We start from the raw sequence: 14663 nt of genomic DNA, 5'->3' as shown, positions 1-14663 counted from the left end.
CTTGATGGGGTGTGTGTGTTTTGACATGTACTTTTTTTTTTTTCTTTTCACATGATGATTTACTCTTACTTAAACGTTGCTTGTGTGCTACAGCTGTTGGTACCAAAGTGGAAACTGCACAGAAGCCTGAGTCAGCCAGCTTTTAAAATAAGTTAGCCACTTGATGTGGTTTTCAAGGCTGAAGTTGAGGGCTTTACAGTGGGAAGAACAGAAATTCTATGACCTTGTAAATTAAACCCAACATCACTCAGAATGCAAGCAAAGGGGAAAATGTTTATTATATTGTTTTAACATCAATGTGGAATTCATTAAGATGTGATGAAAGTTTGTTTTTCGAGATATTTTTATACCTTTTTTGTTTCTTGTAAATTTAATTTCACTGGAGTTTGTGCCAAATTACACTCTGCATATTAACTACGGCAGATATCCTGCCGCTCATTTTAAAGTGGTGGGGTTTTTGGAGACTCTTCAGGCCCTTTTTGTGTGTGTTCTGGGTCTGTTTTCATCCTGTGTGTGTGTGTGTGTTTACCGGTATACCAGGAGATCAAAGGTGCATCTGACAGCTGGAAGTCCCCACTATTCGCATTATCCTGAGTGACTGCCTTGATCTTGCCTGAAAAGAACGGCCTTTTTATTAGAAACCAAGGGAATCAAATTTGTTTGATAGTAGGCTTTATTCAAAGGTCCCTTTAAAAAATCAAACTCTGACTTGTTAAGGTATTTAAACATGCAGCATAGAGAAGGTGAGCAGTTCGAATTGGAAAATTAGCTGGTGCTACAGCATCATGAGAAATATAGTATGTACACCCCATGAAATGTGTTTTCTTGAGGACATTTTGAGATTTTGCTCTTCATTTAAACGGCATCTACAGGTAAACATGTTGTAATATAACAAACTCGTGTCACTCTTGCGTTTTTTGTCGTGGTAAGGTCTTACAGTGACCATAGTTGACTGTCCTCTTTGTCCGTCTTACCACTATGGGGAGTAGAGCATTAGCTCTGGAACTCGCTACCATCTGAGCTTAGAAATATTGAATCATTTTCACTTTTTTCAAATTTAAACTTAAAACTCATTTGTTTAAGACTGCTTTTTCTCTGACTAAAATTGCTGTCTGATTTTTGTATTTCAGTTTTGTTTATAATGTGTTTTATCTATTCGTGGCCTTGAGTGTTTAGAAGGGCGCCTATAAATAAAATGTGTTATTCTTCTAGTCTGCTTCCATTATGTAGACGTTAACGGAATACCTCAAATCTCATACCCTTACCATACTGAGGTGCTGTCATTCCTCTTGCATTCCGTAATCCCATACAACCAGGCAGGAGAGAGCAACACTTGCTGCATGTGTGGACAAACTTGTTGGTACTCCTCCATGGACCTCCCCAATTAGTCTCTGAAACTAAACTGACAAAGAAAATTGGCACATGTTCATGTATGTTCTGTATACAAAAAGTCACATTTTGCTTTTAGAGCTTTGATTCAACAGAATATTTCAAATAACACAAGGCATGGACCAAAAAAAAAAAATGAAGGGACCCTTAATTTTTGGGTTGTCACAAAGTTTAGACACTAATCGCTGCACTTGAGATTCCTGGTAGTGTCTCTGAGATGTCTGCACTTGTCCACAGGTTGGGTGGCTCACTTGGCCTGAGCCAACTGCTCCAGCTGTGTCCAGGTTGAGGCGGGTTATCTGCAGACTGCTTGTTTCGGTTCTTTCTATAGATGTCTGATGGAGTCAAATCGGGGCTTACAGGAGGACACTTTTTGGTTCACTATTTTGTTCTTAGCCATTCTTGGGTGATTTCTAACTGTCTTGCCTCCTTTATCCTTTTGGAGGATCTGTGACTGAGACGGAGCTTTATGCTGCTTCACTCCAGAATGTCTTGATTGTTCCCTGCATAGACTCAAGATACCCCATGCTGGTCACAGTAAAGCACCCACAAAACCTAACTGAGCCTCCATGTTTCACAGTAGGTATGGTTTCTTGAAAGTTTCTTTGGTCCTGTGAATGTAGAGTTGCTGTGACTTGTCAAAACTCCAGTTTTCTCTTGTCTGTCCAAAGGACCTTCTCCCAATAGCCTTGTGGCTTGTTTAATATACAATTTTTTGCAAGTTTCCATTGGACTTTTAGAGTCCTCCTAGGTTATCTTCCATTGAGCCCGTTGTCACTCAAAGCAATAGATGGGCCTTGACCTTGGAGTTCAGCTCTTCAGTCATCTGCCTTTCTCACTATGTTTCTGCCCAATCTGGGGTCTCTCTCATCTTTATGCAGCCAGCTGTATCCAGGGAGGTTGGTTACGTTACATTCCCACGGACCTTTTTAGAATGTATACATTTTGCAACTGTTTTCACAGGAACATTAAAGCTGCTTTGGATGTGCTCTTCTAGCTTTTACCTTTTAACATGGTTGTCTATTCTTCTTTAGACAACTCTCCTCCTTGGCTTTCTCTGGTCCATGTTTAGTTTGGGACACATTAAGACCCCAAACAGCAGACTAATTACTTTACTCTTTTAAATCGGTTGAATGACTGATTTGCAAGGTTGGAGACACGTGTGCGTGACATGAATAAAAGAAAATGGCTAGTTTGAGAAATCACTTCAGTCCATTTCTTTAGGATCTTTTCTAGGGGTGCCAACAAATGTGTCCAAGCCTTTTTAGAAGATCTTTGTAGAATAAGCAACACTTGATTTCCTGCCACATTTGCTTTGCTCGACTCGATAGCGTAGAAAAGGCATTCTGGTCTGCAGGAGACGGTGACTTTTCAGGAGGCAGACGGCACTTTCTGAATGAGCTGTGAGGGGCACCAACAAATCTGTTCATTCTGGGCAGATTACAAATGCGGGCAGAGCAGTGTCCTCGTCATCTAGCAGGTGGCTCACGGGTCTTATTAGTCTTTGTGCTAGCATGGATTTTGACTTTGGCCACCAACTTGGGTGGTCTTTGTAAGCTTCCTCCTGTTTTTGTACTCTGTAGTCTCTGACTTGCCCAGTGAAACCACTCGGGTTATCTTTGCTGGTCATATGGCTGACCAAGTGCACTTATGCAAAGGGGATACACATACGTGTAAGTAAAATGTATTTATGTAAAATAAAAGACCAAACGTTATAATAATATTATAAAAGTAAAAATATACTAACAAAACAACCAGACTAACATCAGATATACAGGAGACCCCCGCAAAGTCACGGTTCAGAGTTCACAGTCTCAGTCATTCGCAGATTTTTCCTTCGAACCTAACTAAAATTGTTTGTTGGAAACCACATCTTTCCTCCATAATTTTTGTCTTTTTTTCGTGACCGTATATAACTTTTTGTGAGTTTTTTTTAGTGCTAAATTAAGAACAATTTACTAATTTCGTCACATAAATATTAATGTAAATTTAGCTAAATGTCCATATAAAATATAATACTGTATACTTTTTTTTTTTTTAGTACTGTAGAGCGAACACAAAGCGACTGAAGAGGAAAATATGGCTTGGGATGGTGAAATACTGTACCTCTGTACTCTGAGGCGGGAGGTTTGAAAGTAGCCAATCCGAGAGTGTTATTCATTTCTCCTTTCTGCTGATTTGGCTGCTGCCCTGTGACAGATCTCCGGCAGATGCAGCCCAGCTTTCCCGTGTCATAACCGTTTACCGTGTGTAGCTATCTCGAGTGTTTCGCTGAATATTTTCGTGCTTTTTTTTTTTTTTCCCGTTCTTCTCAAAGCCCTAAGATTCCGCCCAAACACCCTGTACCTTCTAAGGCTTCTGGCGAGGAATCCTTATGTTTTGGGCTCTCAAAGTTAATAATGATATCGATGCTGCCATTCAGACGTATAAAACCCTCCTCTCCGCCATGAAGAAACAACGACCGCAACTTCCCATCACGATGTTCCTCAAACCTATCAAGAAAAGCCAGCACGAAACCCCACTAGAAGACCAGTCAGAAGATATGACTCCTGAAGAGGCGCGCCACCCGAGGAGCTGTAAATCTGCTGTGCAGTCATGGTCTTCATTACACACCTTCATCGTACTGCACAGCTAATTCATCATCATCATCAATATCGATCATTATTGGTGAGTACCTGTACATTTTACTGTATTTTTATTAAATTATTACTGTATTTACCCTACTTATACCAAAGTAAACTACAGTGCATCCCAAAAAAAGTGCTTGCATGGCTTACAGTACATATAGCAGTAACATCTGTATTTTACATTCTAGCAGGAGACATAGCAGTACAGTACTGTACAGTATACGGGTTTACCTTCACCCTAAAAAAAATGTATTAAGCGGAATTTGAAGTGAAATTTAAGTGTTTTTGGGGCACATTTAGTGTTTGCACTACAAAAATGGGCATTTATAGGCTTTTTTTTTTTGGGACCACATCCAAAATTCACGTTTTTTCACAATTTGTGGGTGATCTAGGAACGTAACCCCTATGAATTTTGGGGGACGACTGTATTAACAACCAGACAGATACTGATCCATCCATTTACTTTGGTAATTGTATGGGAACTGGAGGATTGGGGTCTCAGTATTTAAAATTGGCAAAAGGGTCCTGAAGACAAAGTGGTTATGGATTAAGATTTGACACTCCTATTAATGTATCTTGGTAAAATGCAGTTTAGTTGCTGATCTTTGTGTTTTTAGTCTTTTGGGGAAAACGTCAATTCAAACAATGTCGTGGCACATTGAAGCTCGGTTTCTCAAGTGACGTGTATGTGTGCGAGAGTCCCTCTCGATGTGTGCCATTCCAAGTGTTCTAATTTTTGACTCTGCTCCACACCCCTATAATAAAGTTTGCCTTTTCCTCCTCATTAAAGTTTCAAACATCAAAGACTGGGCCGGGGTGTGGTGCCATATATCCATGCCAGCTTGGATGGTAAGTTGTTACAAGTCTTAATTTGGACTTGTATTCTTATCTCCAGATTGTAATCGCCAAATTGACTTTAATGTCGTCTGGCGATGGGAAAGGCGGCCTCCTTCCCTTGAGTAGCACTGCTGGCCTTAAGCCGGCGTCCAATTGTGCAACTTCTAATCGTAAGCTATGTCAGACTTGGTAACTGCACTTGGACAGTGACACCATTTTCATAATTTTGACTCTGTACGTTGCCACAAAGGATTTGAAATAAAGCAATTATGTAATGGAAGTATAGACTTAAAGCTGTATTTCAAGGGGTTTGTAAGAAGCCAGTCTTAGAAAGTTAATGCTTAAAGTTAAAATTCATATAGTGTTTGCTTGACTCCTACAGTCCTGGCCAAAATTATCGGCACCCCTGGAATTTTCCCAGAAAATGCACCATTTCTCCCAGAAAATTGTTGCAATTCCAAATGTTTTGGTATACATGTTTGTTTCCTTTTATGTGCATTGGAACAACACAAAAAACGGAGAAAAAAGCCAAACCTGACACTATTTCACACACAACTCAAAAACCGGGCCCGACAATTATTGGCACCCTCAACTTAATATTTGGTTGCATGCCCCTTGGGAAAAAAAATAACTGAAATCAAGCGCTTCCTATAACCATCAACGAGCTTGTGACACTTCTCAGCTAGAATTTCCGACCACTTTTCTTTTACAATCTGCTCAAGGTCTCTCAGATTTGAAGGGCGCTTTCTTCCCAACAGCAATTTTGAGATCTCTCCATAAGTGTTCAATCAGATTTAGATGCGGACTCATTGCTGGCCACTTCTGAACGCTCCAGCGTTTTGTCTTCAACCATTTCTGGGTGCTTTGAGGTATGTTTGGGGTCATTGTCCTGCTGGAACACCCATGACCTCTGACGCAGACCCAGCTTTCCGCAATGTGGCAGACACTTAAGTGAATATCCAGACTCGCACTCATCAAGACCTAAGTAACACTTTATTTTAAATATCAACCAGAGTTGAATTCGATTGTTCTCTCGTTCGCTAGCTAAGCGGCGTTAAGGCCCCGCCCCTTGGCCCGGATTCGCGCTAATAAATCGTCACCGCAAGCGAACTCTGATACAAAGCAAAATGAGAGAAGTCGCAAAATCAACCAGAATGTTCAAGCAAATTATAGAAAAAAAACCTGATAAAAATCCGTTAAATACGAGGTGTGGCAGAAAAGTAATGAGACGGATTTTTTTATTTACCAAATTTTTTATTTTTTTCAAATATCGATGTTATCCCCTTCAAAGTAGTTCCCTTGGGCAGCTACACACCGATGGAGACGTTGTTCCCACTGTTGGTAGCAGCGCTGGAAGTCTTCAACCGGTATGGTCTTCAGCATGTCCGTTACACTCTTCTGGATGTTTTCTAAAGTCCCGAAATGACGTCCTTTGAGAACATTTTTCAGTTTAGGTCACACGGATTGAGGTCAGGTGAATAAGGGGGCTGGGGAACCACAGGAATGCCTTTTGAGGTCAAAAATTCTGTTTTTTGGCACCATTTTGGCACAGACCTTTCGCATGTGCAAATGTTCAGTCAAAATTTGATGAACGGTAAATTTGTTCAAATTTAATTGTTCACTCAACATTCTTAATGTTAAACGACGGTCTGATCTCACAAGAGTGTTCACACGTTCGATGTTTTCATTGGTTTTCGAAGTTGAAGTCCTCCCTGAACGGTGTTCATCTTCAACGTGTTTTCTGCCTTCCAAAAATGATTTGTGCCAGCGAAAAACTTGAGCTCGGGATAAAGAATGTTCCCCATAGGCCGGTTTTAACTTTTCAAATGTCACACTTGCCGTTTAATGGCACAACGTTGCTCCAAATTCCGCTGTTCCATTTTGCGTGACGCACAACCAAAACACAACTTCGCTAATAGCAGTCACAAAAATCACGTAGTTAACGGAAGGAGTTGAAACTCGCACTGAGCTATGGGAGGGGACTGATACACGGGCTCTATCAAGGACAACAGCGCAGCGTTGCCAGATCGCTTGCAGTGTTGCCAGTCTCATTACTTTTCTGCCACACCTCGTAGTTCTCTTGTGAAAAGCGGACAGACATGCATACAGGCAGTGAGACATTGGATTTTATATATTATGTATTATTAAATAACGTACAGTTAAAGTCTCAACAGCATTCTCAGCATTTCTGGAGCTTAGTAGAGCCAGATAACTACAAGAATCTTCACTAAGCAGCTCTGAAAATGTCTGCTTTGTTTGGGTCTCCAGACCTCTGAGTCTGACATGAATGTCATGAAGTCAAAGTTCAGAACACGACTGACAGACGAACATTTAAACGACTCCATAAGAGTGAACCTCAGTGGCTCCACTCCACCACACACCTCAGCGCCAGGCATCTGACAAACTAAAAAACACGTCACACATGCGACTGGACACGTGAATAAAGTGACACAGTGACAAAATGACAAATAAGTCATAGCTGTGTGTTTTTTGTTCTGACAGCATTCATGTTTTAATTCAATAGCGTGAGATACACGAGAAAATGCCTACAGACACACAAAATGCACTTGCATGTGAACTCAATATTTTTTTGTGATGTTTTCATGCAAAATGTGAGTTGTGGACACCAACATTTTGTAAATGTTCAGGCAAAACAAGCATATTCAGTCTGTTTGGGTTGAATAAACGTTCGAAAACACGAGTAGCTCTCGGCCATTTTCATTTTGTAAAAGTAGCTCTCGGGTTGAGGTTGGAAACCCCTGCTTTATAGTGATGGCAGAAACACCCGTAATGGTCAACTCAATTGTTTTGGTAGATTCTTAAAAAGGAGGAACACCCTGGTGAGCACAGTGACAACAGAAGGTCTGGAAAACCACAGAAGACAACTGTGCTGGATGACTACAGAATTCTGTCCTTGGAGAAGAAGAACCAAACCAAGACCACTCTCTGGGAGGTTGGCCTATCATTGACAAAGTCTACAATCGAGGGGAGACTTCATGAAAGTAAAGACCGAGGGCTTATCATAAGGTGCAAACCACTGATAAGCCTCAAGCAAAAGGGCAGGTTAGACTTTGACAGAAGACATTTTTAAAAACCTGTCCAGTTTTTGGAACAATTTTGTCTGTACAAAGGAAACCGAGATCAATATATTCCAGAATGTTGGAAAGAGAAGAGAAGAAACGGCCCTTGATCCGATGAATACCACATCCTCTGTGAAACGTGGTGGAGGCCGTGTTGTGGTCTGATCGTGAATGGCTGCCAATGGGAGTCGGTCACTGGTGTTTATCGATGATGTGACTGCTGACAGAAGTGGCAGGATGAATTCTGAAGTACACAGGGCGGACATACTCTCTGCTCAGATTCAGAAAAATGCTGCAAAACGTATTGGACGACACGTCACAGTACAGATAGACGATGAGCCAATATATACCGGGACAGCAAATTAAGTGCTTTACAACACAAAGTGGTGGACTATTCTTCAATGGTCAAGTCGATCAAACTGAACTCAACCCAACTGGACATGCAGTTCACTTTCTGAAGACAAAACTGATGGCAGAAAGCCCAGCGAACAAGCAGCACCAGTAAAGGCCTGGCAAAACATCAGTAGGGTAGAAACCCAACACTTGGAGAAGGTCATGGGTTCAAACTTCAGGCAGTCATGGACTGGAATACAGAAAATGATTGTTAGTTTGTCCAAATACTTTTTGAACCCCTGAAAATAGGGGGCCTTCTATCAAAATGGCTTTCATTCCTAAACGGCTCATGCAATATTTTTGTCCAACCCCTTGATTTAATAGTGAAAGTCTACACTACACTCACATCTTGATTGCTTTCTTTCAAATCCATTGTGGTGGCGCACTGAGCCAAAATTATGAAAATGTCACTGTCCAAATACTTCTGCACCTGACTGTTCATGTTAATTTACTCAACTGAAAATCGCTAGGCACGTCAAATTTAGCAACGGTGTGCCAGTCTTCTAGTACGATGGTTCTTGCATCCATTTGTGATGTCCATTCATTGGTGGTCCGCTGTCGTGCACCCAGAGCCGCCACTACCGCTAAGCCCGAAATCCAACCTGTTTGAGGGGCGAGTCAATGGAGATGTTGGGCCGCACAACTGAGGATCACGGCTGGGTGCTTTCGACGGTCTCCAGCTCGCTGAGCAGGTGTTAATTGAAGGCTACACCTGAATCTCTGGGGGAAACGTCCCGTAATGTGAAATGGCATTTGGTTTCATTTGGTGTCGCCTACACGTTGTTTGGCTGTTCCATGCCACTAATCTCCTGATTGTCAAGGTGCAGACTCTCTGCTTAAATGGACAGAAAAGGCAAAAATAAAGATCTAACTGGAAACCCTGACTGCCCTTTTATTTTGTTAGACCTGAGGTAGATTTTTGCGGACACGTTAAATGTGTTCACAGCATAGAGGTGATCTGTCTACCGAGCCCAAGAAATTGGGGAAAACCAGTCACAAAAGGAAGGGGTTTTGACTTGGAACATTTAGAAATGTTTTTTGCAGCAAGCGTAGTGCTATTAAGATTCACTCTGGTGCAAGTACGGTGACTTATTTATTTTTTTTGGTGGGGACCCCCAGGAATGTACCCAGCCTCAGCCTGAGTCATCCCCCTCACGCACACAGACCCGGAACCAAAAAGGTTTAACGGATAATCAAACTGAATATATTAAACGAAAACACAATCCCTCCCCGGCAACTGATTGGTGATCTCAAAATAAGACGTTACAACTACGCCAAAAAGTACCTAACGATAAACGCTGACGACAAAGTCCATAGATAACTCGATCCAAATGCAGCGGCAACAGATAATGAGGTATGAAGGAGGAAAAATCTGATGATCCAGAAACCGCTTTCTGTAAGTAACGTACAGTCGACCCTTGATATACGACCGGCCTGACATGCGAACAACTTGATTTACGACCAACATCTTGCGTTACGACCCGAATGCGGTCACGTGTATCCGCTTGTGCGATTTGTAAACAAACGGCCGAGAGCGTTCGTAAGCGTCAGTCGGAGCCCAGATACATGTGTTTGTGGACGTAATTTCGCTCAGTGTAGTGATTTATCTGTGTGTATATATATGTGTGTGTGTGTGTGTGTGTATATATATATATATATATATATATATATATATATATATATATATATATATATATATATATATATATATATATATATATATATATATACACTGCTCAAAAGAATTAAAGGAACACTTTTAATCAGAGTATAGCATAAAGTCAATGAAACTTATGGGATATTAATCTGGTCAGTTAAGTAGCAGAGGGGTTGTTAATCAGTTTCAGCTGCTGTGGTGTTAATGAAATTAACAACAGATGCACTAGAGGGGCAACAATGAGATGACCCCCAAAACAGGAATGGTTTAACAGGTGGAGGCCACTGACATTTTTCCCTCCTCATCTTTTCTGACTGTTTCTTCACTAGTTTTGCATTTGGCTACAGTCAGTGTCACTACTGGTAGCATGAGGCGATACCTGGACCCTACAGAGGTTGCACAGGTAGTCCAACTTCTCCAGGATGGCACATCAATACGTGTCATTGCCAGAAGGTTTGCTGTGTCTCCTGCACAGTCTCAAGGGCATGGAGGAGATTCTAGGAGACAAGCAGTTACTCTAGGAGAGCTGGAGAGGGCCATAGAAGGTCCATAACCCATCAGCAGGACCAGTATCTGCTCCTTTGGGCAAGGAGGAACAGGATGAGCACTGCCAGAGCCCTACAAAATGACCTCCAGCAGGCCACTGGTGTGAATGTCTCTGACCAAACAACCAGAAAGACTTCATGAGGGTGACCCAAGGGCCCCATGTCCTCTAATGGGCCCTGAGCTCACTGCCCAGCAGCATGCAGCTCGATTGGCATTCGCCATAGAATACCAGAATTGGCAGATGCACCACTGGTGCCCTGTGCTTTTACAGATGAGAGCAGGTTCACCCTGAGCACGTGACAGAAGTGAAAGGGTCTGGAGAAGCCATGGAGAACATTATGCTGCCTGTAACATCATTCAGCATGAGCAGTTTGGTGGTGGGTTAATGATTGTCTGGGGAGGCATATCCATGGAGGGTCACACAGACCGCTACAGGCTTGACAAAGGCACCTTGGCTGCCATTAGGTATCAGGATGAAATCCTTGGACCCATTGTCAGACCCTATGCTGGTACAGTGGCTCCTGGTGCACGACAATTCCTGGCCTCATGTGGTGAGAGTATGCAGGCAGTTCCTGGAGGATGAAGGAATTGATACCATTGACTGGCCACCACACTTTCCTGACCTAAATCCAATAGAACACCTCTGGGACATTATGTTTTGGTCCATCCAATGCCACCAGGTTGCACCTCAGACTGTCCAGGAGCTCAGTGATGCCCTGGTCCAGATCTGGGAGGAGATCCCCCACAACACCATCTGTCATCTCATTAGAAGCATGCACCGATGTTGTCAGGCATGTATACAAGAACACAGGGGCCATACAAAGTGCTGCGTACAATTTGGAGTTGCTGCAATTCAATTTGGGCAAAATGGACTAGCCTGCCACATAATTTTTTCACTCTGATTTTTGGGGCGTCTTTGAATTCAGGGCTCTGTAGGTTGATCATTTTCATTTCCATCAAACGATGTGGCATCCTTTCATTCCTAACACATTACCCAGTCTATATCAGTATAGATATCCAGGAGGATTTCTTTATCCCATTGAGATCTGATGTGTTTTCAAAGTGTTCCTTTAATGTTTTGAGCAGTTTATATAATTCACTAAGACCATGGCAAGCAAGACGCCTAATTGCTAAGGAAGGAAGAGAAGGTAAAGAAAGCGATTGCTGGTGCGGCACATGATGATGTCATCAGGCTGAGTCAGCACCGGCGTGCGTTGGAGTGTCTTATTACAGCAGTTCACAACACGACCAGCTTTGAACTGAGTGCTCAACTACTGTCATTATTAACTTGAGAAACAGCGATCACAATCGAAACGAAGAAGGAAATTGTGCGGAAATATGAGAGTGGTGTTCGTGTGACCGATCTCGCTAATATGTACAGCATGTCGAAATCCACCATCTTGACAATTTTACAAGGAAAAGATTTGCATAAGGAGACTCCTTCTAAACAATAACCACCTTCCGTTTCATTCTCCTCCTCCCTTCCTGCAGCCCAAAGATGTCAAATTAAATGGTGAGTACAGTATGAAATTGTTTCTGGTAGGCTAGGCACTTTTTATAACTTTTTGGTTAGTACATTAGACAAATTATTGGTGTTTTGGTAGATTATGCACATTATACAACCCTTTTTTATTATGAAAAGGTTAAGTAAGTGTTGCTGTGGGAGGTTCGGAGTGCATTATGGGTATTTCCATTATTTCTTATGGGAAAAATTCCAACCAGCCTTCGCGAACGAATTGAGTTTGTAAGTCAAGGCTCTACTGTATAAACAGACCTACCGGTATTCCTGATGTGGCGAGATTTGGGCGCACACCCTCTGATGAACCACAACGATAAATCTCACTCCCTTCTCGCACGACAGGCAGGCACATCCATACAGGTACGATGATCCAGGATGGTGACGATATGCTGACAATACTGACAGGTGACCTCAGACACAAGCAACGGACACCTGACTAGCCGGCTTTCCTTTTTCCAAGTTCCTGTTGGCCAGTCTTGTCCCCAGCAGCCCTTGCGCTGTCCTCGAATGTCCAATCAAATGTAGGATTTGCCGGGATTTGAAGTTCTTAAATCGCGAGGTGCTGCTACAAGTTGTGATGAGAACGAGGCCATTCAGCCCAGCAGGAAATTCTCCAAAAGAACATCAAGTCGAGATCTGAAGGTCCTACCGTTTCACCACAATACTTGGCCATTTATTTCATATTTTTGTTGTTTGTTATTTGAAGAAGACCTGAAATTACAATTATGGAAAGTCTGGCCTTGAATTTCTAACCACCGTCCCCGTGTTCTTGTTGAACTTATTTTAAAGTAACCTTCTAGATCCACTGGACTGTGTTTTCATAATTCTGAACCCGTCAATCAGGGGAGATTTTCTTACTTAAACTGAAAAGGTTGAACCCTTTCAATCTGTCCTCGTAATTAAGACCTCTCTGTACTGAAGCACCCTGGTCATTGTGTCTCACAGCTAAAGCGAGCAGCACCTACTGCAATAGCCCAGTCTGTCTGTCTGTCCGCACGAACCCAATTTTACTGATAGTGGCACACTTGTTCTTCAAAGAAGAATCTTCAGAGATTTAGTTTGTTGAGATGTCTTGAACGATTTGCGCTGTGCAGGGGTTTAAAATTTTAAATGTGTCCCAATTGAAAAGCTTTGGCGAATCTGCAAACTCGTCTGTCTTAAAACCGAATCGTTTTGTGCAAATTCGGCTACAAAAAAACGTATGAAATGGCATAAGCCACCCTAATTCGGGGTGTTCACAACAAAGGCCGGGATTTACTTTTACGAGGCAAAAATCCCTCATAAAGAGCAAAGAGTTGCATCGGATATTTTAAATTTCAATCTGTGTGTGTCAATTTAATGTTTAAACTCTATACATATTCTCGATTGTAACAGAAATTTGTCATTTTTCACTCTCTGGCAGAGGGCTAGATCTCTAGGAGAGGATCAAAAATCGCATTCCTATTTGTAATCATCCATCCATCCATCTTCTAACCCGCTGAATCCGAATACAGGGTCACGGGGGTCTGCTGGAGCCAATCCCAGCCAACACAGGGCACAAGGCAGGAACCAATCCTGGGCAGGGTGCCAACCCACCGCAGCTATTTGTAATCACTGACCTTGAGATAGTCTGAAACGACACCCCACATGCTTAGGTTTGAAATCCGGGAGTGGCTCTTACAGGGGTAGGACCCCTGGTGAAGGATCAAATATCAAAAATATAATCCTATTCGTGAAATGGCATAAAACGACACTCCACACGCCAAAGCTACCAATCTCCATTTTTTTTTTTTCCCAAAGTGTCGTGACCCCCTTGTATCTCATTAGGGGTGTTGGTTGGTTGATGTGGCCTGCACAACCTCAAGTCCTCCTGATTATTTTTGCTGAAGATGGCTGTTTGGTTTTCTCTTTATCATAAGGGTGTCATTTCCTGCACAAAATATGCTCCAAAAAAGGCCTAAAAAATGTGGATACTTGGAGACTGGAGGGCCAGAAATCTTCACATCTCGCATAAGCAGACATCAAGACAATTCGGATGGAGGTTCACACACCACTTCATCAACATGGGCGCCCCCCCACCCCATTCTGCCAAGCCTCTCATGCAGGCATCTTCAGCCCCTGCTTGTTTCGGGGGGCTTGTCCGCTTAATGTTTTCTCTTCAGCATATGGAAGGCCTGCTCAGTTGGATTGAAATCGGATGACTGGCTTTGACATTCCACAATTTTCCATTTTGTAGCTTTGATAAACTCCCTTGTTGCCTCAGCAGTGTGTTTGGCTCATTATCTTGTTGTAGGATGAAGCGCTGTCCATTGAGTTTGGAGTCATCTGCTGGAACTTGAGCAGATTAGATGTTTCTACACACCTCAGAATTCACTGCACTAGTGAAGAGAAGTGCGCCAGGACCTGTGGCAGCCATACATGCCCAAGCCATAACACCCTCAACACCGCCATGTTTAACAGATGAGGTGGTCTGCTTTAGATCTTGGGCAGGTCTTTCTCATCTCTGATGAGGTTCATCTTTGTCTCTTCTGTCCACAAGCTGCAGGCTCTTTGAAGTCACAAACTGTAATCTGACCAACTTGTTTTTGTGGCTTACATCTTGCAGCGTGGCCTCCTCTGTGTTTGTGTTCATGAAG

Source organism: Polypterus senegalus, chromosome 12, assembly GCF_016835505.1.
Source record: "Polypterus senegalus isolate Bchr_013 chromosome 12, ASM1683550v1, whole genome shotgun sequence".
Taxonomy (NCBI): domain Eukaryota; kingdom Metazoa; phylum Chordata; class Cladistia; order Polypteriformes; family Polypteridae; genus Polypterus; species Polypterus senegalus.
This window is presented reverse-complemented; position numbering follows the sequence as displayed.